The sequence below is a fragment of the Solanum stenotomum genome, chromosome 4 (assembly GCF_019186545.1).
Source record: "Solanum stenotomum isolate F172 chromosome 4, ASM1918654v1, whole genome shotgun sequence".
NCBI lineage: Eukaryota > Viridiplantae > Streptophyta > Magnoliopsida > Solanales > Solanaceae > Solanum > Solanum stenotomum.
The window spans coordinates 31,132,213-31,159,587 of NC_064285.1; the positions used below are offsets into that span (position 1 = coordinate 31,132,213).

A 27,375-nucleotide genomic window follows, 5' to 3' on the forward strand; every position below is an offset into this window, starting at 1 on the left:
GTAATAGAATGGATTGGTCAAGGAAGGTTGATGATACTCTATGGGCCTATCGCACTACATGCAAGACTCCCATCGGTATGTCTCCTTACCAACTTGTATATGGGAAGTCTTGCTATTTATCGATAGAGCTAGAGAATAATGCTTTGTGGGCCATGAAGAGGCTAAATTTGGATAGGGTCGCCGCATCTAATCAGAGAATAAATAACTTGAATATGCTTGATGAATTTCGCCTTAAAGCTTATGAAAGGTCAGCCTCGTACAAAGATAAGATGAAGAGGTATCATGATCAAAGAATTGAAAAGTGAGAATTTGTTGTGGGTGATTTTGAGCTCTTATTCAATTCTAGCTTGCACTTGTTGATGAGGCTTATCATCTTGATGAAGTCTGAGTAATCTAGACGCGGCACGTTAAATCAAGCGTTGCTTGGGAGGCAATCCAAGATGTTCAATATAGTCAACTATAGGTTTTTGTTTTCCGCCTAGTAGTTTTGTTTGTTTAGTTGATTCTCTTTGTTAATTTAGATAGGTGTTTTAGTTTGGTACTAGTATTAGCTAGAATTAGCATAGGGTCTGAAATGACCCAAAAGGTTCTTAAAAATGTTCTTCGGAAGTTACCGGAAACTTGTTTAGCTATATCAAAACAATCCATTTCGTTTTTCGAAAATCCGACTTCATATTCTTGTTTAGGGAGTCAAATTGAGTGGAAAATGGGTCTAACCCAAATTTTAGAGCAACCGTATCAAAATCCGAAATTTCCAAGTGAAGACTAATTCGAGGGTCTACTTTGGAGGGTCATATCTCCTAGCACACAAATAATTGGGAGGCCCATAACATATCCATGGAAATCCCTTTGAGTTAGCTACCTAACGCACTTCGTTTCACCTCATTCAGAGTTCGGACGAAGAAGTTATGCCCATTTTTGTAAAATCTGTCCGGCAGGAAATGCAATTTCCAGTGAGCGTTTTTACTGTTCACCCGCCTCATTTTTTTTTCTAAGTGTTGGACCATTTTTCCAAAGGGCATATGTTATTTCCTATATACCATTAGTTCAATTCCCATCTCTAAAACATTTCCCAAAACACCTCTCCCATACTTAGACATATTTTCTCTCAAGTTCTCTCAAGAACCCTAATCCAAAACCTTCCTCAAGATTGAAGAGACTCTTGCTCCAAGTTCCAAGTTTCCATTGAAGACACTCTCAAGACATTCATAAGAACTCAAGGTATGTGGTGTTGAACTCATGGGTCCTTCCACCCATAGTGCCTAGACTCTATTCTACTCACTAATTCATGGTTTAAGTTAAGATTCATAAATTAGTCTTGTTCTTTGTAATAATTTCCTGCACATTGAATTTTAAACATGAAAAGTGATTGTTTTGAGCATGTTGTGACTCTAGAACTTGAATCTAAATTTGGAATGGATGTGGAGATTTTCATGTGGTATTGTGGGTGTTAAAAGGTGTTGTTGTAGGTTGTTCACTGGTTTGGCTGCATAATTACTACCCTATTTTCCATGCTCTTTGATTCCATTACATGCCTTCAAGGTGTTTGACAAAATGTCCAACTATGGAGAATTGATGAATCGATGCTTTAAAGCTTGAGTTATGAGATGTATGGCAATCCAGAGATGTGTTGATGACAAACTAAGCTTGTGTATATGTTCATTCCATACGTGAGATTGCATTAGAGCCTAATGGGAATTTCCTATATAAAGTGTTGCATGACCATGCCCGGTCCGGGGGAAAAGAACCGGACAACCATGTGAGAGGTTTATATCTCACCACCTAGGATGCTTGGGGTGTGACCAACATCAACCATGTGAGAGGTTTATATCTCACCACCTAGGATGCTTGGGGTGTGACCAACATCAACCATGTGAGGGGTTTATACCTTGCCACCAGGGTGTCCGGGTGTGAACGGCATCCCCCATCCTAAGTTGGGGTTATAGATTGGTTGGATCATGCATACACATATGATATCTACTATTAGTATAGATTTACTTAAACATGTTTTGACTTCACTTTGATCATGCATCCTCATATTGTTATTCATAATGCCTATGAAACTATTTCTTGTATTTCGATTGTGTCCTTGTCTATTGTTGTGTTGCACCCCGCATACTTAGTACATTCCAAGTACTAACGCATATTTTGCCTACATGATGTCACCATGTAGGGACCGGAGCTACTCTTGATCCTTCTCTCCATTCACGTGGCTAGTACGGTGCTTATCCGAGTTTGTTGGTGAGTCCTCAATGATTCGAGGGCTATGTTATGTTTCCTACTCCTATGTTTTGAGACTTTAGCTTGCAATTGTATTTTGACTATGAGGGGAGCCGGTAGTATGTCATGGCCCCCGTCCTATCTATGTATGTAGAGGTGTGCGTTGGACAAGTATTTTGTAAATGAGCTTGACTCTTGTTCTATGATGTCATTTTGAAATGGTTTGCCCTTAGTCCCTATTTCCCGTTAATTAATGTTGATTGTACTTCCGCGACCGATGAAGTGTGATGACAAGTTTGAGAGGCTTGTTTGGGGTTCCTTCGGGTTCCTCATTCGCCATGTCACGTCTAGGCCCTAGGCTTGGGTCGTGACAAGCTTGGTATCAGAGCACTAGGTTGTTAAATCCTCGGAGTCCAACACACCGCGTTGAGTAGAGTCCTAATCATGGTTGTGAAGCGCGCCACGACTATGAATGGGAGGCTACAAAACGTTTTAGGAAAGGTTTCCCTTCTTCATGTTCTATGTCGTGCTTAGAGTGCGATAAGGTGATTCCTCCCTAACGCTTGTTCTTTGGATTGCTAGATCATCATGCCAAACATGAGGGGAAGACGGGCCCGATCACCGGAAGAGCCACCCACCAATGGTGAGCTCCGTGATGCACTCACCATGCTTGCACAAGTGGTAGCTAACCAAGTGCAACAAGGAGCCCAAGCTCCTCGAACTACCACCCCGGGGGAAAGGGTGAGAGATTTCATGAGGATGAACCCTCCGGTCTTCCATGGTTCAAAGGTGGATGAGGACCCGCAAGAGTTCATCGATGAGGTATGCAAAATCTTGACCATTATGGATGTTGGTGCTTGTGAGAAGGCGGAATTGGCGGCCTACCAACTCAAGGGGGTTGCTCAAATTTGGTTTGATCAATGGAAGGGTGAGAAAGGTAATGGCTATGTGGTGTTGTGGGAGGAGTTTAAACTTGCTTTCCTTAATAGGTTCTTCCCTCTTGAGCTTAGGGAGGCAAAGTTGGTGGAGTTCATGAACTTGAAGCAAGGAGCTATGAGTGTGAGGGAGTATGCCCTCAAATTTGTCCAACTCTCCAAGTATGCACCTCACTTGGTGGCCGACTCTAGGTCGAGGATGAACAAATTTGTGATGGGTGTATCCGACTTGGTTAGTGAGGAGTGTCGGTCCGCTATGCTCATTGGAGATATGGATTTGTCTCGGTTGATGACTTATGCCGAGCAAATGGAGGAGGAGAAATTGAGGAAGAGAAGGGGGCACGAGGCCAAGAGGGCCCGATTGGAGAATAGGTTCCCTAAGGGTGCTAGATTTCATCAAGGCCGAGGAAACCCTCATGTCAACCGGGGATTTGCTATCAATGTTCCTAGACCTCAAGGGGGAGGTGAAGTGGGTTCTATGGATGTATGCCCTAAGTGTGGGAGGAAGCATGGTGGTCCTTGCATGAAGGGTTCGGGTGCTTGCTTTGAATGTGGAGAAGTGGGTCATAAGAGGTTTGAATGTCCCAAGATCCGCAACAAGGTCCGAAGTGCTAACACTACTCCTTTGGGTAGAGGTGCTTCTCAAAGTGGTGCCCCAAGGGACAATCGATTTTATGCTTTGCATGGTAGACAAGGTGTTAATGAGACTCCGGATGTGGTGACCGGTATGTTGCAAATCTTTGATCTTGATGTTTATACTTTGATTGATCCGGGTGCCACCCTTTCCTTTGTTACCCCCTTAGTTGCTAGAAAATTTCATGTCGAGTCGGAATTGTTGCATGAGTCATATGAAGTATCCACTCCCATTGGTGTCTCTATTGTTGCTAGAAAAGTGTATAGAAATTGTCCGGTTTGCATATTAAATAAGTTGTTGCCTTGTGATCTTGTTGAGTTGAACATGGTGGATTTTGATGTTATTCTTGGGATGGATTGGTTGCATGCATATTATGCTTCTATTGATTGTAGGACTCGTAAAGTCAAGTTCCGATTTCCTAATGAACCCGTCCTTGAGTGGGAGAGCCGGGATGTTGTGGTGAAGGGGAAATTCATTTCTTGCATTAAAGCCCATAGGTTGATTTCCAAAGGGTGCTTGTACCATATTGTGAGAGTCAATGATGTGGAGTCTAAAGTCCCTCCTATTGAGTCTATTCCGGTTGTTAATGAGTTTCTAGATGTCTTCCCAGAAGACCTTCCCGGTGTCCCTCCCGAAAGGGAGATAGATCTTGGTATAGACCTCCTTCCCGATACTCAACCTATTTCTATCCCCCCTTACCGTATGGCCCCGGCGGAGTTGAAAGAGTTGAAAGAGCAATTAAAAGATTTGTTAGAGAAGGGGTTTATTAGACCTAGTCATTCTCCCTGGGGTGCTCCGGTTTTGTTTGTGAAGAAGAAAGATGGGTCTCTTAGAATGTGTATTGATTATCGACAACTTAATAGGGTCACCGTCAAGAATAGGTATCCTCTTCCAAGGATTGACGATTTATTTGACCAATTGCATGGGGCTAGTCACTTCTCTAAGATTGATCTTCGGTCAGGGTATCATCAAGTGAAGGTGAGGGAGTGTGATATTCTCAAGACGGCCTTTCGTACTAGGTATGGGCACTATGAGTTTGTGGTGATGTCTTTCGGGTTGACTAATGCTCCGGCTCTCTTTATGGATTTGATGAATAGGGTTTTCAAACCCTACCTTGATTCTTTTGTGGTGGTGTTTATAGATGACATCTTGATCTATTCTCGGGGTGAGGAAGAGCACAAGGGTCACTTGAGGGTTGTACTCCAAAGATTGAGGGAAGAGAAGTTGTACGCTAAATATGAAAAGTGTGAGTTTTGGTTGAAGGAAGTTGCTTTCCTAGGCCATGTGGTGTCGGGGGATGGTATTAAGGTGGATCCTAAGAAGACCGATGTTATTAGGAATTGGCCTAGACCTTTGACCCCGTCGGATATAAGGAGTTTCTTGGGTTTAGCGGGTTATTATAGGAGATTTGTGGAAGGGTTTTCTTCTCTTGCTTCTCCTATGACTAAGTTGACTCAAAAGAAGGCTAAATTTGTGTGGTCGGATGAGTGTGAGGAAAGCTTCCAAACTTTGAAAGAAAGGCTTGTGTCCGCTCCTATTTTGTCACTTCCGGATGGGTTAGAAGGTTTTGTTGTTTATTGTGATGCTTCCCGTATTGGTTTGGGTTGTGTGTTGATGCAAAGTGGTAAGGTTATAGCCTATGCTTCTAGGCAACTTAAGGTTCATGAAAAAAATTACCCAACCCATGATCTTGAATTGGCCGCCGTGGTTTTTGCTTTAAAGATTTGGCGTCATTATTTGTATGGGGTGCATGTTGATATCTTCACCGACCATAAGAATCTCCAATATGTGTTCACGCAAAAAGATCTTAACTTGAGACAAAGGAGGTGGTTAGAATTCCTTAAGGATTATGATATGAGTGTTCACTATCATCCGGGGAAAGCTAATGTGGTGGCGGATGCATTGAGTAGAGTGTCCATGGGTAGCTTGGCTCATGTGGAGGAAGGTAGTAAAGAGTTGGCTAAGGAGGTCCATCGGTTGGCCAAATTGGGAGTTAGGTTAGAAGGGGTGGATAGTGGAGGAGTAGTTGTTGTTGATGGTTCAAGGTCTTCCTTGGTTGATGAGGTGATAGTCAAGCAAGATCTTGATCCTTCTTTGGTAGAATTAAAGGCTTCGGTGAGTAGTGGTAAGGTGGAGGTTTTCTCCCAAGGGGGAGATGGTGCCCTTAGGTACCAAGGTAGATTATGTGTTCCTTGTGTGGATGGTGTGAGGGAAAGAATCCTTGATGAGGCTCATAATTCTTTTTATTCTATTCATCCGGGGTCAACAAAGATGTATAGAGACTTGAGGGATGTGTATTGGTGGGGCGGTATGAAGAAGGACATTGCAAAATTTGTTTCGGGTTGCCATAGTTGTCAACAAGTCAAGGCCGAACATCAAAGGCCGGGTGGCCTAACTCAAGACATTGAGATACCTACTTGGAAGTGGGAAGAAATCAACATGGATTTTGTAGTGGGCTTACCCAAGGCTAGAAGAGGCTTTGATTCGGTTTGGGTGGTGGTTGATCGGATGACAAAGTCGGCTCATTTCCTACCGGTTAAAACTACTTACGGGGCTGAAGAGTATGCCAAGTTGTACATTCATGAATTGGTAAGGTTGCATGGGATTCCTTTGTCTATCATCTCGGATCGTGGTGCCCAATTCACTTCTCACTTTTGGAAGTCATTCCAAAGGGGTCTTGGTACAAAGGTAAAGCTTAGCACGGCCTTCCACCCTCAAACGGATGGCCAAGCCGAAAGAACAATTCAAACCTTGGAGGATATGCTTAGAGCTTGTGTATTGGAGTTGAAAGGTAGTTGGGATGATCATCTTCCTTTGATTGAATTTGCATACAACAATAGTTATCATTCTAGTATCGGTATGGCTCCTTTTGAGGCACTTTATGGTAGACGGTGTAGGTCACCGGTTGGGTGGTTTGAAGTTGGAGAGGTGGCCTTGTTGGGTCCGGATCTGGTCATGGATGCTCTTGAGAAGGTAAGGATGATTAGGGAGAGGTTGAAAACAGCCCAAAGTCGTCAAAAGTCTTATGCCGATGTGAGGAGACGGGATCTTGAATTCAAAGTGGGTGATTGGGTTTATTTGAAAGTTTCTCCAATGAAAGGTGTGGTTCGTTTTGGTAAGAAGGGGAAATTAAGTCCTAGGTATGTCGGTCCTTATGAGATAATAAGAAGGGTTGGTAAAGTAGCCTATGAGTTGGGGTTGCCCAAGGAGATGGAATTAGTTCATCCGGTATTCCATGTATCGATGTTGAGGAAATGTGTTGGTGATCCTAACGCTATTGTACCTCTTGAGGTTGTGGGTGTTGTAGAAGATAATTTGACGTATGAAGAAGTCCCGGTTCAGATCTTAGATAGACAAGTTAAAAGGTTGAGGAACAAAGAAGTGGCGTCCGTTAAGGTGCTTTGGAGAAATCAACAAGTGGAGAGTGCTACTTGGGAGGCCGAAGCGGACATGCAAAGACGTTATCCTTATCTATTCAACTCCACTCAAGCCTAAGGTATTAAATCAAGTCCTTTGTACTCCATTGAGTCTTACATTTCAGCCCCTGAATCATTAATGTGCATATATGTTTAAATTGATGAGTTATGGATGCTTTACACTAAGTTTTGAAATCTTGAAGTGATGTTTAAATAAAATTTTTGCATTCATGTTGGGGCTGATATGTTCTTACTAAGTCTTGCCTTGTACGTCTCTTCCACATTCGGGGACGAATGTTCCCAAGGGGGAGATATTGAAATGACCCAAAAGGTTCTTAAAAATGTGCTTCGGAAGTTACCGGAAACTTGTTTAGCTATATCAAAAAAAATCCGTTTCGTTTTTCGAAAATCCGACTTCATATTCTTGTTTAGGGGGTCAAATTGAGTGGGAAATGGGTCTAACCCAAATTTTAGAGCAACCGTATCAAAATCCGAAATTTCCAAGTGAAGCCTTTTTCGAGGGTCTACTTTGGAGGGTCATATCTCCTAGCACACAAATAATTGGGTGGCCCATAACATATCCATGGAAAGCCCTTTGAGTTAGCTACCTAACGCACTTCGTTTCACCTCATTCGGAGTTCGGACGAAGAAGTTATGCCCATTTTCGTAAAATCTGTCCGGCAGGAAATGCAATTTCCAGTGAGCGTTTTTACTGTTCACCCGCCTCATTTTTTTTTCTAAGTGTTGGACCATTTTTCCAAAGGGCATATGTTATTTCCTATATACCATTAGTTCAATTCCCATCTCTAAAACATTTCCCAAAACACCTCTCCCATACTTAGACACATTTTCTCTCAAGTTCTCTCAAGAACCCTAATCCAAAACCTTCCTCAAGATTGAAGAGACTCTTGCTCCAAGTTCCAAGCTTCCATTGAAGACACTCTCAAGACCTTCATAAGAACTCAAGGTATGTGGTGTTGAACTCATGGGTCCTTCCACCCATAGTGCCTAGACTCTATTCTACTCACTAATTCATGGTTTAAGTTAAGATTCATAAATTAGTCTTGTTCTTTGTAATAATTTCCTGCACATTGAATTTTAAACATGAAAAGTGATTGTTTTGAGCATGTTGTGACTCTAGAACTTGAATCTAAATTTGGAATGGATGTGGAGATTTTCATGTGGTATTGTGGGTGTTAAAAGGTGTTGTTGTAGGTTGTTCACTGGTTTGGCTGCATAATTACTACCCTATTTTCCATGCTCTTTGATTCCATTACATGCCTTCAAGGTGTTTGACAAAATGTCCAACTATGGAGAATTGATGAATCGATGCTTTAAAGCTTGAGTTATGAGATGTATGGCAATCCAGAGATGTGTTGATGACAAACTAAGCTTGTGTATATGTTCATTCCATACGTGAGATTGCATTAGAGCCTAATGGGAATTTCCTATATAAAGTGTTGCATGACCATGCCCGGTCCGGGGGAAAAGAACCGGACAACCATGTGAGAGGTTTATATCTCACCACCTAGGATGCTTGGGGTGTGACCAACATCAACCATGTGAGAGGTTTATATCTCACCACCTAGGATGCTTGGGGTGTGACCAACATCAACCATGTGAGGGGTTTATACCTTGCCACCAGGGTGTCCGGGTGTGAACGGCATCCCCCATCCTAAGTTGGGGTTATAGATTGGTTGGATCATGCATACACATATGATATCTACTATTAGTATAGATTTACTTAAACATGTTTTGACTTCACTTTGATCATGCATCCTCATATTGTTATTCATAATGCCTATGAAACTATTTCTTGTATTTCGATTGTGTCCTTGTCTATTGTTGTGTTGCACCCCGCATACTTAGTACATTCCAAGTACTAACGCATATTTTGCCTACATGATGTCACCATGTAGGGACCGGAGCTACTCTTGATCCTTCTCTCCATTCACGTGGCTAGTACGGTGCTTATCCGAGTTTGTTGGTGAGTCCTCAATGATTCGAGGGCTATGTTATGTTTCCTACTCCTATGTTTTGAGACTTTAGCTTGCAATTGTATTTTGACTATGAGGGGAGCCGGTAGTATGTCATGGCCCCCGTCCTATCTATGTATGTAGAGGTGTGCGTTGGACAAGTATTTTGTAAATGAGCTTGACTCTTGTTCTATGATGTCATTTTGAAATGGTTTGCCCTTAGTCCCTATTTCCCGTTAATTAATGTTGATTGTACTTCCGCGACCGATGAAGTGTGATGACAAGTTTGAGAGGCTTGTTTGGGGTTCCTTCGGGTTCCTTATTCGCCATGTCACATCTAGGCCTTAAGCTTGGGTCGTGACACCTCTGCACCAGACTTGTTTCTATAGATTTTGCTTCGCGTCCCTGCACCATTAGCAACCCTTGGGCCATTATTTTTTCATTTTCTAGACACATTTTAGACACGGACCCTATGCTAATTCTAGCCAATTCTAGTACCCAACTAAAACAGCTATCTAATTTAAGAAAGAGAATCAACTAAACAAACAAAACTACAAGATGAAAAACAAAAACCAATAGTTGGCTACATTGTACATCTTTGTACAAGGCTGAACTTTCATAAGCTTTTAGGCATAATTCATCAAGAATATTCAAGTTATTCATTCTTTGATTTGATGTGACAACCCTATCGAAATTCAGCTTCTTCATGGCCCACAAAGCGTAATGCTGCAGCTTCTTTTGGTAAATGGCAAGACTTCCCATATACAAGTTGGTAAGGAGACATACCGATGAGAGTCTTGCATGCAGTGCGATAGGCCCGTAGAGCATCATCAAGCTTCCTTGACCAATCCGTGATTGAGGTTTGGTACACTGATGGCGATTATCGGTGATTGAGGTTCCCACTTTTGTAATAAGTTGTTCAAGGTGCTACTTGAGAAATATGGTGTCCGCTACAATGTAGTCTTTCCTTACCATCCGCAAACTAGTGGGCAAGTGGAAATGTCCAACAGAGAGATCAAAAAGATTTTTGAGAAGACTATGAATGCTAATAAAACGGATTGGACAAGGAAGCTTGATGATGAGATATTGGGCTATCGCACTGCATACAAGACTCCCATCGGTATGTCTCCTTACCAACTTGTATATGGGAAGTCTTGACATTTATCGGTAGTAGTAGAGGACAAAGCTTTGTGGGCGATGGAGAAGCTAAATTTGGATTAGGGCGCCGCATCTAATCAAAGAATGACTGACTTGAATATGCTTAATGAATTTCGCCTAAAAGCTTATGAAAGTTCAACCTTGTGGAAAGAGAACATGAAGATGTAACACGATCAAAGAATTGAAATGGTGGGTGGAAGCAGTTGCGCTCCCCAATAATGAAGGTAAAACTGTAATCGCATTTTTGAAAAAGAATATCTTCTCCAAATTTGGTACACTGACGGAGATTATCATTGATGGAGATTCCCACTTTTGTAATAAGTTGTTTAAGGCGCTACTTGAGAAATATGGAGTCTGCCATAATGTAGCCACTCCTTACCATTCGTAGACTAGTGGGCAAGTTGAAGTGTTCAATAGAGAGATCAAACAAAATTTGGCGAAGATTGCGAATGCTAATAGGACGAATTGGTCAAGGAGGCTTGATGATGCTCTATAGGCCTGTCGCACTGCATACAAGACTCACATCGGTATGTCTCCTTACCAACTTGTATATGGAAAGTCTTGGCATTTAACAATAGAGCTATATTATATATCTTGGTGGGGTATGAAAAAGTTAAATTTGGATTGGGGAGGCTCATCTAATCAAAGAATAAATGACTTGAATATGCTTGATGAATTTTACCTAAAAGCTTATGAATGTTCAGCCTTGTACAAAGAGAAGAGGAAGAGGTATCATGATCAAAGAATTGAAAAGTGAGAATTTGTTGTGGGTGATCTTGTGCTCCTATTCAACTCTAAGTTGCGCTTGTTTCCGGTTAAACTCAAATCCAAATAGACCTGGCCATTTTTACTCACAAAAGTGCAACCCCATGGAGTGGTTGAGCTTCACAACAGTGAAGGAACAAGGTTCATGTTTAACCGGAAAATGATTAAGATATATGAGGGAAACACACAAAGTATGCAAGAAGTTGTTAAGGCCTATCATCATGATGAAGTCTGAGTAATCAATACGCCTTAATCGTGCCGCGACGTTAAATAAATTATTGCTTGGGAGGCAACAAAAGATGTACAATCTAGCCAACTATTGGTTTTTGTTTTTCATTTAGTAGTTTTCTTTCTTTAGTTGATTCTCTTTGTTAATTTAGATAGGTGTTTTAGTTTGGTACTAGTGTTCGCTAGAATTAGCAAAGGTTTCGTGTCTTAAAAGTGTCCAGAAAATGTAACAATAATAGCCGAAGGGTTGTTACAGGTGTATAGACGCGAAGCAAAATATGCAGAAACAGATCAGGTGCAGAGGTCTACGAACCCCATCGACGGCCCATAGGTTAACCTACAGACTTTCAATTTTGAACGTAGATCCCAGATAAGTTCCCAAATTTTTCCAAGTATAAGAGTAATCTACGGTCCCCATCTATGGACCGTAGATCGGCCAAATGACCATAGACAGGGTCTTTTGGGTCGAAAGTCTTATGATCGTTGCCAAAGAGATGGACAGATTTCAAAGAGGCAAGAGCTTCCTATGAATCATATATTGGTGATAGAGTTGTTTGATATATGGGGAATTGATTAATGGGTCTATTTGTGCGTTCACATAGGATGTAGTATATTCTTGTTGCGGTTTATTATGTATCGAAGTGGGTGGAAGCAATAGCGCATCCCAACAACGAAGGAAAAAGTGTCACCGAATCTTTGAAAGAGAATATCTTCACACCATTTGGTACACTGAGGGCGATTATCAATGATGGAGGTTCCCAATTTTGTAATAAGTTGTTCAAGGCGCTACATGAGAGATATCGTGTCTGCCACAATGTAGCCACTCCTTACCACCCGTAGACTAGTGGGCAAGTTGAAATGTTCAATAGAGAGATCAAACATATTTTGGCGAAGACTGTGAATGCTAATAGAACGGATTGGTCAAGGAAGCTTGATGATGCTCTATGGGCCTATTGCACTACATACAAGACTCCCATCGGTATGTCTCCTTACCACTCGTAATTAGTAACTCTTGCCATTTACCGGTAGAGCTACAACATAAAGCTTTCTGGGGGATGAAGAAGATAAATTTTGATTGGGGCTCCGTATCTAATTAAAGAATGAATGACTTGAATATGCTTGATGAATTTCGCCTATCAGCTTATGAAAGTTCAGCCTTGTACAAAGAGAAGATGAAGAGGTATCATGATCAAAGAATTGAAAGTGAGAATTTGTTATGGGTTATATTGAGCTCCTATTCAACTCTAGATTGCGCTTGTTTTCGGTCAAACTCAAATCCAAATGGACCGGGTAGTTTTTGCTCACAAAAGTGCTCCCTTTTGGAATAGTTGAGCTTGAGAATAGTGAAGCAACAAGGTTTATGATTAACGGGAAAAGGATCAAGATATATCTAGGAAACATAGAAAGTGTGTAAGAAGTTGTTATGGCCCATCATCTTGATGAACTCTGAGTAATCAAAACGCCTGCGTCGTGCCACAATGTTTAATCAAGCGCTTCTTGGGATGCAACCCAAGATGTACAATCTAGCCAACTATAGGTTTTTGTTTTCCATCTAGTAGTTTTCATTGATTAGTTGATTCTGTTTGTTAATTTAGATAGGTGTTTTAGTTTTGTACTAGTGTTGGCTGGAATTAGCATAGGGATCGTGTCCGAAAAGTGTCAAGAAAATGTAAAAATAATGGCCAAAGGGTTATTACAGGTGCAGAGACGCAAAGAAAATAAGCAGAAACAGGTCTGGTGCAGAGGTCTATGGACCCCAACGACGGCCCGCAAGTTAACCTACGACTGTAAATTTCAAACGTAGATCCCATGTAAGTTCCTAAATTTTTCCAAGTACAAAAGTAATCTACGGTCCCCATCTACAGACAGTAGATCGACCAACAAATCATAGACGGGGTCTCGTGGTTTGAAAGTCCTGTGATCGGTGCCAAAGAGATGGAGGGATTCCAAAGAAGCAAGAGCTTCCAATGAATCCTATATTGGTAATAGAGTTGTTTGATGTATGGGGAATTGATTATATGGGTCTATTTGTGATTCACATGGGATGTAATATATTCTTGTTGCGGTTGATTATGTATCGAAGTGAGTGAAAGCAGTTGCGCTTCCCAACAATGAAGATAAAAGTGTTACCGCATTTTTGAAATAGAATATCTTCCCCACATTTGGAACGATGAGGGCGATTACCAATAATGGAGGTTCCCACTTTTTTAATAAGTTGTTCATGGTGCTGTTTGAGAAATATGGTGTCCGCCACAATGTAGCCACAACTTACCATCCGCAGACTAGTGGGCAAGTTTAAGTGTCCAATAGAGAGATCACACAGATTTTGGCGAAATCTGTGAATTCTAATAGAACGGATTGGTCAAGGAAGCTTGATGATGCTCTACGGGCCTATCGCACAGCATGCAAGACTCCCATCGGTATGTCTCCTTACCAACATGTAGATGGGAAGTCTTGCCATTTACCAAAATAAGCTGGAGCATTACGCTTTGTGGGCCATGAAGAAGCTAAATTTGGATAGGGTCGCCGCATCAAATCAAAGAATGAATAACTTTAATATGCTTGATGAATTTCGCCTAAAAGCTTATGAAAGTTGAGCCTGGTACAAAGATGTACAATGTAGCCAACTATAGGTTTTTCTTTTTCGTCTAGTAGTTTTGTTTATTTAGTTGATTCTCTTTATTCATTTAGTTAGGTGTTTTAGTTTGGTACCAGAATTTTCTAGAATTAGCATAGGGTCCGTGTCTAAAATATGTCTAGAAAATGAAAAAATAATGGCCTAAGGGTTGCTAAAGGTGCAGGGATACAAAGCAAAATCTATAGAAACAGGTCTGGTGTAGAGGTCTACGGACCCCTTTGACGGCCCGTAAGTTAACCTACAAACCGTCAATGTCAAAAGTAGATCCCAGGTAAGTTCCTAAATATTTCCAAGTTTAAGAGTAATCTACGGTCCCCATCTATGGACCGTCGATCGACCCACAAATCGTAGACAGGGTCTCGTGGGTCCAGAGTCTTGCGATCGTTGCCAAAGAGAAGGAGGGATTTCAAAGAGGCAAGAGTGTCCTATGAATCCTATATTGGTGATAGAGTTGTTTGATCTATAGGGAATTGATTTTATGGGTCTATTTGTGAGTTCACAAGGGATGAAGTATATTATTGTTGCAGTTGATTATGTATTAAAGTGGGTGGAAGCAGTTATGCTCCCTAACAATGAAGGTAAAAGTGTTACCGTATTTTTGAAAAAGAATATCTTCTGCATATTTAATACACTGAGGTCGATTATCAATGATGGAGGTTCCCACTTTTGTAATAACTTGTTCAAGGCGCTACTTGATAAATATGGTACCCACCACAATGTAGTCCTTCCTTACCTTCCTCAAACTTGTGGGCAAGTTGAAGTGTCCAACAGAAACATCAAACAGATTTTGGCGAATATTGTGAATACTAATAGAACGGATTGGACAAGGAAGATTCCTGATGAGATATGGGCCTATCGCACTTCATCAAGACTCCCATCAGGGTGTCTCCTTTCCCACCTGTATGTGAGAAGTTTTGACATTTACCGGTAGAACTAGAGAATAAAGCTTTGTGGGCGATGGAGAAGCTAAATTTGGATTGGGGCGCCACATCTAACTTGATGAATTTCGCCTAAAAGATTATGAAAGTTCAGCCTTGTAGAAAAAGAAGAGAAAGAGGTATCTTGATCAAAGAACTTAATGGGGAGAATTTTTTTTAGGTGATTTTGTGCTCCTATTAAACTTTAGGTTATGCTTGTTTGCGGGCAAATTCAATACCAAATGGACCGGGCCATTTTTTATCACAAATGTGCTCCCCCATGGAGCGGTTGAGCTTGAGAACAGTGAAGGAACAAGGTTCATGGTTAACGGGCAAAGGATCAAGATATATCTGGGAAACGCATAAAGTGTTTAAGATGTTGTTGAGGTGTATCAGCTTGATGAAGTCGGACTAAACAAAACGCCTGCGTCGTGCCACGACGTTAAATCAAGCACTGCTTGGGAGGAAACCCAAGATGTACAATCCAGCCAACTATTGCTTTTTGTTTTCCATCTAGTAGTTTTCTTTGTTTAGTTGATTCTCTTTGTTAATTTAGATAGGTGCTTTAGTTTTGTACTAGTGTTGGCTAGAATTAGCATAAGTATCGTGTCCGAAAAGTGTCCAGAAAATGTAAAAATAATGGCCTAAGAGTTATTACAGGTGCAGAGACGCGAAGCAAAATAAGCATAAAAAGGTCTGGTTCAGAGGTCTATGGACCCCATCGACAGCCCGTAAGTTAACCTACGGATTGTAAATTTCAAACGTAGATCCCACGTACGTTCCTAAATTATTCCAAGTATAAGAGTGATCAACGGTCCCCATCTACGGACAGTAGATCGACCAACAAATCATAGACGGGGTCTCGTGGTTCGAAAGTCTTGTGATCGTTGCGAAAGAGATGGTGGGATTTCAAAGAGACGAGACTTCCTATGAATCCTATGTTGGTAATAGAGTGGTTTGATGTATGGGGAATTGATTATATGGGTCTAATTGTGAGTTCACATGGGATGTAGTATATTCTTGTTGCGGTTCATTATGTATCGAAGTGGGTGGAAGCAGTTGCGCTTCCCAACAATGAAGGTAAAAGTGTCACCTCATTTTTGAAATAGAATATCTTCTCCACATTTGGAACAGTGTGGGCGATTATCAGTAACGGAGTTTCCCACTTTTTTAATAAGTTGTTCATGGCGCTGTTTGAGAAATATGATGTCCGCCACAATGTAGCCACTCCTTACCATCCGCAGACTAGTGGGCAAGTTTAAGTGTCCAATAGAGAGATCAAACAGATTTTGGCGAAGTCTGTGAATCCTAATAGAAAGAATTGGTCAAGGAAGTTTGATGATGCTCTACGGGCCTATCGCACTGCATGCAAGACTCTCGTCAGTATGTCTCCTTACTAACCTGTATATGGGAAGTCTTGCCATTTACCAAAAGAAGATGGAGCATTACGCTTTGTGGGCCATGAAGAAGCTAAATTTGGATAGGGTCGTTGCATCTAATCAAAGAATGAATAACATGAATATGCTTGATGAATTTCGCCTAAAAGCTTATGAAAGTTCAGCCTTGTACAAAGTTGTACAATGTAGCCAACCATTGGTTTTTGTTTTTCATCTAGTAGTTTTGTTTGTTTAGTTGATTCTCTTTCTTAAATTAGATAGTTGTTTTAGTTGGGTACTAGAATTGGCTAGAAATAGCATGGGTCCATGTCTAAAATGTGTCTAGAAAATGAAAAAATAAAGGCCTAAGGGTTGCTGAAGGTGCAGGGACGCGAAGCTAATTCTATAGAAACATGTCTGATGCAGAGGTCTATGGACCGCATTGACGGCCCGTAAGTTAACCCACGGACCGTCAATGTCAAATGTAGATCCCAGGTAAGTTCCGAAATTTTTTGAAGTTTAAGAGTGATCTATGGTTCCCACCTATGGACCGTAGATCGACCCACAGATCGTAGACAGGGTCTAGTGGGTCCAAAGTCTTGTGATCGTTGCCAAAGAGAAGGAGGGATTTCAAAGAGGCAAGAGTTTCCTATGAGTACTATATTGGTAATAGAGTTGTTTGATGCATAGGAAATTGATTTTATGGGTCCATTTGTGAGTTCATAAGGGATGAAGTATATTCTTGTTGCGGTTGATTATGTATTAAAATTGGTGGAAGCAGTTGCGCTCCCTAACAATGAAGGTAAAAGTGTCACCGTATTTTTGAAAAAGAATATCTTCTGCAGATTTAATACACTGAGGGCGATTATCAATGATGGAGGTTCCCACTTTTGTAATAAGTTGTTCAAGGAGCTACTTGATTAATATGGTACCCACCCCAATGTAGTCCTTCTTACCTTCCACAAACTTGTGGGCAAGTTGAAGTGTCCAACAGTGAAATCAAACAGATTTTGGCGAAGACTGTGAATACTAATAGAACGGATTCGACCAGGAAGATTCCTGATGAGATATGGGCCTATCGCACTTCACACAATACTCCCATCGAGATGTCTCCTTTCCCACTTGTATATGAGAAGTCTTGACATTTACCGGTAGAACTATAGAATAATGCTTTGTGGGCGATGGTGAAGCTAAATTTGGATTGGGGCGCTACATATAATAAATGAATGACTGACTTGAATATGCTTGATGAATTTCGCCTAAAAGATTATGAAAGTTCAGCCTTGTAGAAAAAGAAGATAAATAGGTATCAGGATCAAAGAACTTAATAGGGAGAATTTTTTGTGGGTGATCTTGTGCTCCTATTAAACTCTAGGTTGCGCTTGTTTGCGGGCAAATTCACTACCAAATGGACCGGGCCATTTTTTATCACAAATGTACTCCCCCTGGAGCGGTTGATCTTTAGAACAGTGAAGGAACAAGTTTCATGGTTAACGGGTAAAGGATAAAGATATATTTGGGAAACGCAGAAAGTGTTTAAGAAGTTGTTAAGGTGTATCACCTTGATGAAGTCTGACTAAACAAAATGCCTGCGTCGTGCCACGATTTTAAATCAAGCGCTGCTTGGGAGGAAACCCAAGATGTACAATCGAGCCAACTATTGGTTTTTGTTTTCCATCTAGCAGTTTTCTTTATTTAGTTGATTCTCTTTGTTAATTTAGATAGGTGTTTTAGTTTGGTACTAGTGTTTCCAGAAAATGTTAAAATATTGGCCTAATGGTTGGTACAGGTGCAGAGACGCGAAGCGAAATAAGCAAAAACAGCACTGGTGCAGAGGTCTACGGACCCCTTCGACGGCCTATAAGTTAACCTACGGACTGTCAATCCCAGGTAAGTACCTAAATTTTTTCAAGTATAAGAGTGATATACAGTCCTCATCTACGGACCGTACATCGACCAACAGGCGATAGACGGGGTCTCGTGGGTCAAAAGTCTCGTGAACTTTGCCAAAAAGATGGAGGGATTTCAAAGCGGCAAGAGCTTCCTATGAATCTGATATTGGTGACAGAGTTGTTTAATGTATGGGGAATTGATTATATGTCTCTATTTGTGAGTTCACATGGGATGTAGTATATTCTTGTTGCGGTTGATTATGTATCGAAGTGGGTGGAAACAGTTGCGCTTCCTAACAATGAAGGTAAAAGTGTCACCGCATTTTTGAAATAGAATATCTTCTCCGCATTTGGTACAATGAATGCGATTATCAGTGATGGAGGTTCCCAATTTTGTAATAAGTTCATGGCGTTGTTTGAGAAATATGGTGTCCGCCACAATGTAGCCACTCCTTACCATCCGCAGACTAGTGGGCAAGTTGAAGTGTCCAATAGAGAGATCAAACAGATTTTGGCGAATACTGTGAATTCTAATAGAATGGATTGGTCAAGGAAGGTTGATGATGCTCTACGGGCCTATCGCACTACATGCAAGACTCCCATCGGTATGTCTCCTTACCAACTTGTATATGGGAATTCTTGCTATTTACCGATATAGCTAGAGCATAATGCTTTGTGGGCCATGAAGAAGCTAAATTTGGATAGGGTCGCCCCATCTAATCAGAGAATGAATAACTTGAATATGCTTGATGAATTTCGCATAAAAGCTTATGAAAGTTCAGCCTTGTACAAAGATAAGATGAAGAGGTATCATGATCAAAGAATTGAAAAGTGAGAATTTGTTGTGGGTGATTTTGATCTCTTATTAAACTCTAGCTTGCACTTGTTGATGAGGCTTATCATCTTGATGAAGTCTGAGTAATCTATACGCCTGCGTCGTGCCGCGACGTAAAATCAAGCGATGCTTAGGAGGCAACCCAAGATGTTCAATATAGCCAACTATAGGTTTTTGTTTTCCGCCTAGTAGCTTTCTTTGTTTAGTTGATTCTCTTTGTTAATTTAGATAGGTGTTTTAGTTTGGTACTAGTATTGGCTAGAATTAGCATAGGGTCCGTGTCTAAAAAGTGTCTAGAAAAGGAGAAAATGATGGCCTTAGGGTTGCTAAAGGTGAAGGGATGCGAAGCAAAATCTATAGAAACAGGCCTGGAGCAGAAGTCTACGGACCCCATTAACGGCCCATAAGTTCACCTACGGACCGTCTATGTCAAACATAGATCTCAGGTATGTTCCTAAATTTTTCCAAGTGTAAGAGTGATCTATGGACCCCATCTATCGACTGTAGATCGACCCACAAACTCTAAGTTGTGCTTGTTTACGATAAAAATCAAATCCAAATGGACCGGGCCATTTTTACTCTCAAAATTGCAAACCCAAGGAGTAGTTGAGCTTGTGAACAGTAAAGGAACAAGGTTCATGGTTAACGGGCATAGGATCAAGATGTATCTGGGAAATGCAGAAAGTGTGCAAGAAGTTGTTAAGGCCTATCATTTTGATAAAGTTTGAGTAATCAAGATGCCTGCGTCGTGCCACGACGTTAAATCAAGCGTTGCTTGGGAGGCAACCCAAGATGCACAATCTTGCGAACTATAGGTTTTTGTTTTCCATCTAGTAGTTTTCTTTGTTTAGTTGATTCTCTCTGTTAATTTGGATAGGTGTTTTAGTTTGGTACTAGTGTTGGCTAGTATTAACATAGGGCTCGTGTCTAAAAAGTTTCCAGAAAATGTAACAATAATGGCCTAAGGGTTGTTACAAGTGCAGAGACACGAAGCAAAATAAGCAAAAATAGGTCTGGTGCACAGGTCTACGGACCTCATCGACAGCCCCTAAGTTAACCTATGGACTGTCAATTCGAAACGTATATCCCACGTAAGTTCCTAAATTTTTTCAAGTATAAAAGTGATCTACGGTCCCCATCTATGGACTGTACATCGACCGACAGACCATAGGCGCGGTCTCATGGGTCAAAAGTCTTGTGATAGTTGCCAAAGAGATGGAGGGATTTCAAAGAGACAAGAGTTTCCTATGAATCCTATATTGGTGACAGAGTGGTTTGATGTATGGGGAATTGATTATATGGCTCTATTTGTGAGTTCACATGGGATGTAATATATTCTTGTTGTGGTTGATTATGTACCGAAATGGGTGGAAGCAGTTGCGCTTCCTAACAGTGAAGGTAAGAGTGTCACTGCATTTTTTAAAGATAATATCTTCTACACATTTGGTACACTGAGGGCGATTAACAGTGATGGAGGTTCCCACATTTGTAATAAGTTGTTCATTGCGTTGCTTGAGAAATATGGTGTCCACCACAATGTAGCCACTCCTTACCATCCGCAGACTAGTGGGCAAGTTGACGTGTCCAATAGAGAGATCAAACAGATTTTGGCGATGACTGTGAATTCTAATTGAACGGATTGGTCAAGGAATCTTGATGTTGCTTTATAGGCCTATCGCACTGCATACATGACTCCCATCGCTATGTCTCCTTACCAACTTGTATATGGGAAGTCTTACCATTTACCCATCGAGCTAGAGCACAACGCTTTGTGTGCCATGTAGAATCTAAATTTTGATAGGGTCGCCGCATCTAATCAAAGAATGAATAACTTTAATATGCTTATTGAATTTCACCTAAAAGCTTATAAAAGTTCAGCCTTGTACAAAGATAACATGAAGAGGTATCATGATCAAAGAATTGAAAAATGATAATTTGTTGTGGGTGATTTTGAACTCTTATTCAACTCTAGCTTGCACTTGTTTCTGGTCAAACTTAAGTCCAAATGGACCGGGCCATTTTTGCTCACAAAAGTGCTCCCCTATGAAGTGGTTGAGCTTAAAAACAATGAAGGAACAAGGTTCATGGTTAACGGGCAAAGGATCAAGATCTATCTGAGAAACACAAAAAGGGTGCATTAAGTTGGTTAGGCTTATCATCTAGATAATGTCTGAGTAATCCACCTGCGTCCTGCCGCGACGTTAAATCAAGCGCTGCTTAGGAGGCAACCTTAGATGCACAATCTAGCCAACTATAGGTTTTTGTTTTCCATCTAGTTGTTTTCTTTGTTTACTTGATTCTCTTTGTTAATATAGACAGGTGTTTTAGTTTTGTACTAGTGTTGGCTAGAATTAGCATAGGCTCCGAGTCTAAAAAGTGTCTTGAAAATGAAAAAATAATGACCTAAGGGTTGCTAAAGGTGTAGGGACGCGAAGCAAAATCTACAGAAACAGGTCTGGTGCAGAAGTCTACGGACCCCATCGACGGCCCGTAAATTCACCTACGGACCATCAATGTCAAACGTAGATCCCAGGTAAGTTCCTAAATTTAACCAAGTGTAAGACTGATCTGCGGTCCCCATTTATGGACATCAGATTGACCAACGGATCTTAGACGGGGTCTTGTTGGTCCAAAGTCCTGTGATCGTTGCCAAAGAGAATGAGGGATTTCAAAGAGGCAAGAGATTCCTTCAAATCCTATATTGGTGATAAAGTTGCTTGATGTATGGGGAATTGATTTTATGGGTTCATTTGTGAGTTCACATGGGACGAAGTATATTCTTGTTGCGGTTGATTATGTATCGAAGTGGGTGGAAGCAGTTGCGCTCCCGAACAATCAAAGTAAAAGGGTCACAACATTTATCAAAAAGATTAACTTCTGCAGATTTGGTACACTGAGGGCGATTATCGGTGATTGAGGTTCCCACTTTTGTAATAAGTTGTTCAAGGCGCTACTTGAGAAATATGGTGTCCGCCACAATGTAGCCACTCCTTACCATTCGTAGACTAGTGGCCAAGTTGAAGTGTTCAATAGAGAGATCAAACAGAATTTGGCGAAGATTGTGAATACTAATAGAACGGAATGGACAGGAAGATTCTTGATGAGATATAGGCCTATCGCACTTCATACAAGACTCCCATCGGGATGTCTCCTTTCCCACTTGTATATGAGAAGTCTTGACATTTACCGGTAGAACTAAAGAATAAAGCTTTGTGGGCGATGGAGAAGCTAGATTTGGATTGGGGCGCCACATCTAATCAAAGAATGACTGACTTGAATATGCTTGATGAATTTCGCCTAGAAGATTATGAAAGTTCAGCCTTGTAGAAAAAGAAGATAAAGAGGTATCTTGATCAAAGAACTTAATGGGGAGAAATTTTTTTGGGTGATCTTGTGCTCCTATCAAACTTTAGGTTGCGCCTGTTTGCGGGCAAATTCAATACCAAATGGACCGGGCCATTTCTTATCTCAAATGTGCTCCCTCATGGAGCGGTTGTGCTTGAGAACAGTGAAGGAACAAGGTTCATGGTTAACGGGCAAAGGATCAAGATATATCTGGGAAACGCATAAAGTGTTTAAGAAGTTGTTGAGGTGTATCACCTTGATGAAATCTGACTAAACAAAACGCCTGTGTCGTGCCACGACGTTAAATCAAGCGCTTCTTGGGAGGAAACCCAAGATGTACAATCTAGCCAACTATCGGTTTTTGTTTTCCATCTATCAGTTTTCTTTGTTTAGTTGATTCTCTTTGTTAATTTAGATATGTGTTTTAGTTTTGTACTTGTGTTGGCTAGAATTAGCATAGGTATCGTGTCCGGAAAGTTTCCAGAAAATGTAAAAATAATGGCTTAAGGGTTATTACAGGTGCAGAGACACGAAGCAAAATAAGCAGAAACAAGTCTGGTGCAGAGGTCTATGGACCCCATCTCGGCCCGTAAGTAAACCTACATACTGTAAATTTCAAACGTAGATCCCAGGTAAGTTCCTAAATTTTTCCAAGTATAAGAGTGATGTACGGTCCCCATCTACGGACAGTAGATCGACCAACAAATCATAGACGGGGTCTCGTGGTTTGAAAGTCTTGTGATCGCTGCGAAAGAGATGAAGGGATTTCAAAGAGGCAAGAGCTTTCTATGAGTCCTATATTGGTAATAGAGTTGTTTGATGTATGGGAAATTGATTATATGGGTCTAATTGTGAGTACACATGGGATGTAGTATATTCTTGTTGTAGTTGATTATGAATCGAAGTGGGTGGAAGCAGTTGCGCTTCCCAACAATGAAGGTAAAAGTGTCACCGCATTTTTGAAATAGAATATCTTATCCACATTTGGAACAATGAGGGCGATTATCAGTAATGGAGGTTCCCACTTTTTTAATAAGTTGTTCATGGTGCTGTTTGAGAAATATACTGTCCGCCACAATGTAGCCACTCCTTACGATCCGCAGACTAGTGGGCAAGTTTTAGTGTCCAATAAAGAGATCAAACAGATTTTGGCGAAGTCTGTGAATTCTAATAGAACGGATTGGTCAAGGAAGCTTGATGATGCTCTACGGGCCTATCGCACTTCATGCAAGACTCTCATCGGTATGTCTCCTTACCAACTTGTATAAGGGAAGTCTTGCCATTTACCAAAAGAAGCTGGAGCATTACGATGTGTGGTCCATGAAGCAGCTAAATTTCGATAGGGTTGCCGCATCTAATCAAAGAATGAATAACTTGAATATGCTTGATGAATTTCGCCTAACCGCTTATGAAAGTTCAGCCTTGTACAAAGATGTACAATGTAGCCAACTATTGGTTTTTGTTTTTCATCTAGTAGTTTTGTTTGTTTAGTTGATTCTCTTTCTTAAATTAGATAGTTGTTTTAGTTGGGTACTAGAATTGGCTAGAATAAGCATAGGGTCCGTGTCAAAAATGTGTCTAGAAAATGAAAAAATAATGGCCTAAGGGTTGCTAAAGGTGCAGGGACGCGAAGCAAATTCTATAGAAACAAGTCTGGTGAAGAGGTGTCACGACCCAAGCCTAGGGCCTAGACGTGACATGGCGAATGAGGAACCCGAAGGAACTCCAAACAAGCCTCTCAAACTTGTCATCACACTTCATCGGTCGCGGAAGTACAATCAACATTAATTAACGGTAAATAAGGACTAAGGGCAAACCATTTCAAAAAAACATCATAGAACAAGAGTCAAGCTCATTTACAAAATACTTGTCCAACGCACACCTCTACATACATAGATAGGACGGGGGCCATGACATACTACCGGCTCCCCTCATAGTCAAAATACAATTGGAAGCTAAAGTCTCAAAACATAGGAGTAGGAAACATAACATAGCCCTTGAATCATTAAGGGCTCACCAACAAACTTGGATAAGCACCATACTAGCCACGTGAATGGAGAGAAGGATCAAGAGTAGCTCCGGTCCCTACATGGTGACATCATGTAGGCAAAATATGCGTTAATACTTGGAATGTACTAAGTATGCGGGGTGCAACACAACAATAGACAAGGACACAATCGAAATACAAGAAATAGTTTCATAGGCATTATGAATAACAATATGAGGATGCATGATCAAAGTGAAGTCAAAACATGTTTAAGTAAATCTATACTAATAGTAGATATCATATATCCAACCAATGTATAACCCCAACTTAGGATGGGGGATGCCGTTCACACCCGGACACCCTGGTGGAAAGGTATAAACCCCTCACATGGTTGATGTTGGTCACACCACAAGCATCCTAGGTGGTGAGATATAAACCTCTCACATGGTTGTCCGGTTCTTTTCCCCCTGACCGGGCATGGTCATGCAACACTTTATATAGGAAATTTGCATTAGGCTCTAATGCAATCTCACGTATGGAATGAATATATACACAAGCTTAGTTTGTCATCAGCACATCTATGGATTGCCATACATCTCATTACTCAAGCTTTAAAGCATCGATTCATCAATTCTCCATAGTTGGACATTTTGTCAAACACCTTGAAGGCATGTAATGGAATCAAAGAGCATGGAAAATAGGGTAGTAATTATGCAGCCAAACCAGTGAACAACCTACAACAACACCTTTTAACACCCACAATACTACATGGAAATCTCCACATCCATTCCAAATTTAGATTCAAGTTCTAGAGTCACAACATGCTCAAAACAATCACTTTTCATGTTTAAAATTCAATGTGCAGGAAATTATTACAAAGAACAAGACTAATTTATGAATCTTAACTTAAACCATGAATTAGTGAGTAGAATAGAGTCTAGGCACTATGGGTGGAAGGACCCATGAGTTCAACACCACATACCTTGAGTTCTTATGAAGGTCTTGAGAGTGTCTTCAATGGAAGCTTGGAACTTGGAGCAAGAGTCTCTTCAATCTTGAGGAAGGTTTTGGATTAGGGTTCTTGAGAGAACTTGAGAGAAAATGTGTCTAAGTATGGGAGAGGTGTTTTGGGAAATGTTTTAGAGATGGGAATTGAACTAATGGTATATAGGAAATAACATATGCCCTTTGGAAAAATGGTCCAACACTTAGAAAAAAAAATGAGGCGGGTGAACAGTAAAAACGCTCACTGGAAATTGCATTTCCTGCCGGACAGATTTTACGAAAATGGGCATAATTTCTTCGTCCGAACTCCGAATGAGGTGAGATGAAGTGCGTTAGGTAGCTAACTCAAAGGGCTTTCCATGGAAATGTTATTGTCCACCCAATTATTTGTGTGCTAGGAGATATGACCCTCCAAAGTAGACCCTCGAAAAAGGCTTCACTTGGAAATTTCGGATTTTGATACGGTTGCTCTAAAATTTGGGTTAGACCCATTTCCCACTAAATTTGACACCCTAAACAAGAATATAAAGTTGTGTTTTCGAAAGAGGAAACGGATTTTTTTTTGATATAGATAAACAAGTTTCTGGTAACTTCCGAACCACATTTTTAAGAACCTTTTGGGTCATTTCAATATCTCCCCCTTGGGAACATTCGTCTCCGAATGTGGAAGAGACGTACAAGGCAAGACTTAGTAAGAACATATCAGCCCCAACATGAATGCAAAAATTTTATTTAAACATCACTTCAAGATTTCAAAACTTAGTGTAAAGCATCCATAACTCATCAATTTAAACATATATGCACATTAATGATTCAGGGGCTGAAATGTAAGACTCAATGGAGTACAAAGGACTTGATTTAATACCTTAGGCTTGAGTGGAGTTGAATAGATAAGGATAACGTCTTTGCATGTCCGCTTCGGCCTCCCAAGTAGTGCTCTCCACTTGTTGATTTCTCCAAAGCACCGTAACGGACGCCACTTCTTTGTTCCTCAACCTCTTAACTTGTATATCTAAGATTTGAACCGGGACTTCTTCATACGTCAAATTATCTTCAACAACACCCACAACCTCAAGAGGTACAATAGCGTTAGGATCACCAACACATCAACATCGATACATGGAATACCGGATGAACTAATTCCATCTCCTTGGGCAACCACAACTCATAGGCTACTTTACCAACCCTTCTTATTATCTCATAAGGACCGACATACCTAGGACTTAATTTCCCCTTCTTACCAAAATGAACCACACCTTTCATTGGAGAAACTTTCAAAGAAACCCAATCACTCACTTTGAATTCAAGATCCCGTCTCCTCACATCGGCATAAGACTTTTGACGACTTTGGGCTGTTTTCAACCTCTCCCTAATCATCCTTACCTTCTCAAGAGCATCCTTGACCAGATCCGGACCCAACAAGGCCACCTCTCCAACTTCAAACCACCCAACCGGTGACCTACACCGTCTACAATAAAGTGCCTCAAAAGGAGCCATACTGATACTAGAATGATAAATATTGTTGTATGCAAATTCAATCAAAGGAAGATGATTATCCCAACTACCTTTCAACTCCAATACACAAGCTCTAAGCATATCCTCCAAGGTTTGAATTGTTCTTTCGGCTTGGCCATCCGTTTGAGGGTGGAAGGCCGTGCTAAGCTTTACCTTTGTACCAAGACCCCTTTGGAATGACCTCCAAAAGTGAGAAGTGAATTGGGCACCACGATCCGAGATGATAGACAAAGGAATCCCATGCAACCTTACCAATTCATGAATGTACAACTTGGCATACTCTTCAGCCCCGTAAGTAGTTTTAACCGGTAGGAAATGAGCCGACTTTGTCATCCGATCAACCACCACCCAAACCGAATCAAAGCCTCTTCTAGCCTTGGGTAAGCCCACTACAAAATCCATGTTGATTTCTTCCCACTTCCAAGTAGGTATCTCAATGTCTTGAGTTAGGCCACCCGGCCTTTGATGTTCGGCCTTGACTTGTTGACAACTATGGCAACCCGAAACAAATTTTGCAATGTCCTTCTTCATAC

General features: G+C 41.0%; 1 protein-coding gene across 1 annotated transcript in view; it reads right to left on the bottom strand.

The window, feature by feature from the left end:
• LOC125862657 (nucleobase-ascorbate transporter 6-like) overlaps window positions 1–27,375 on the bottom strand; it is a 725,741-nt gene that overhangs the window by 287,790 nt on the left and 410,576 nt on the right. The window lies entirely within an intron of this gene.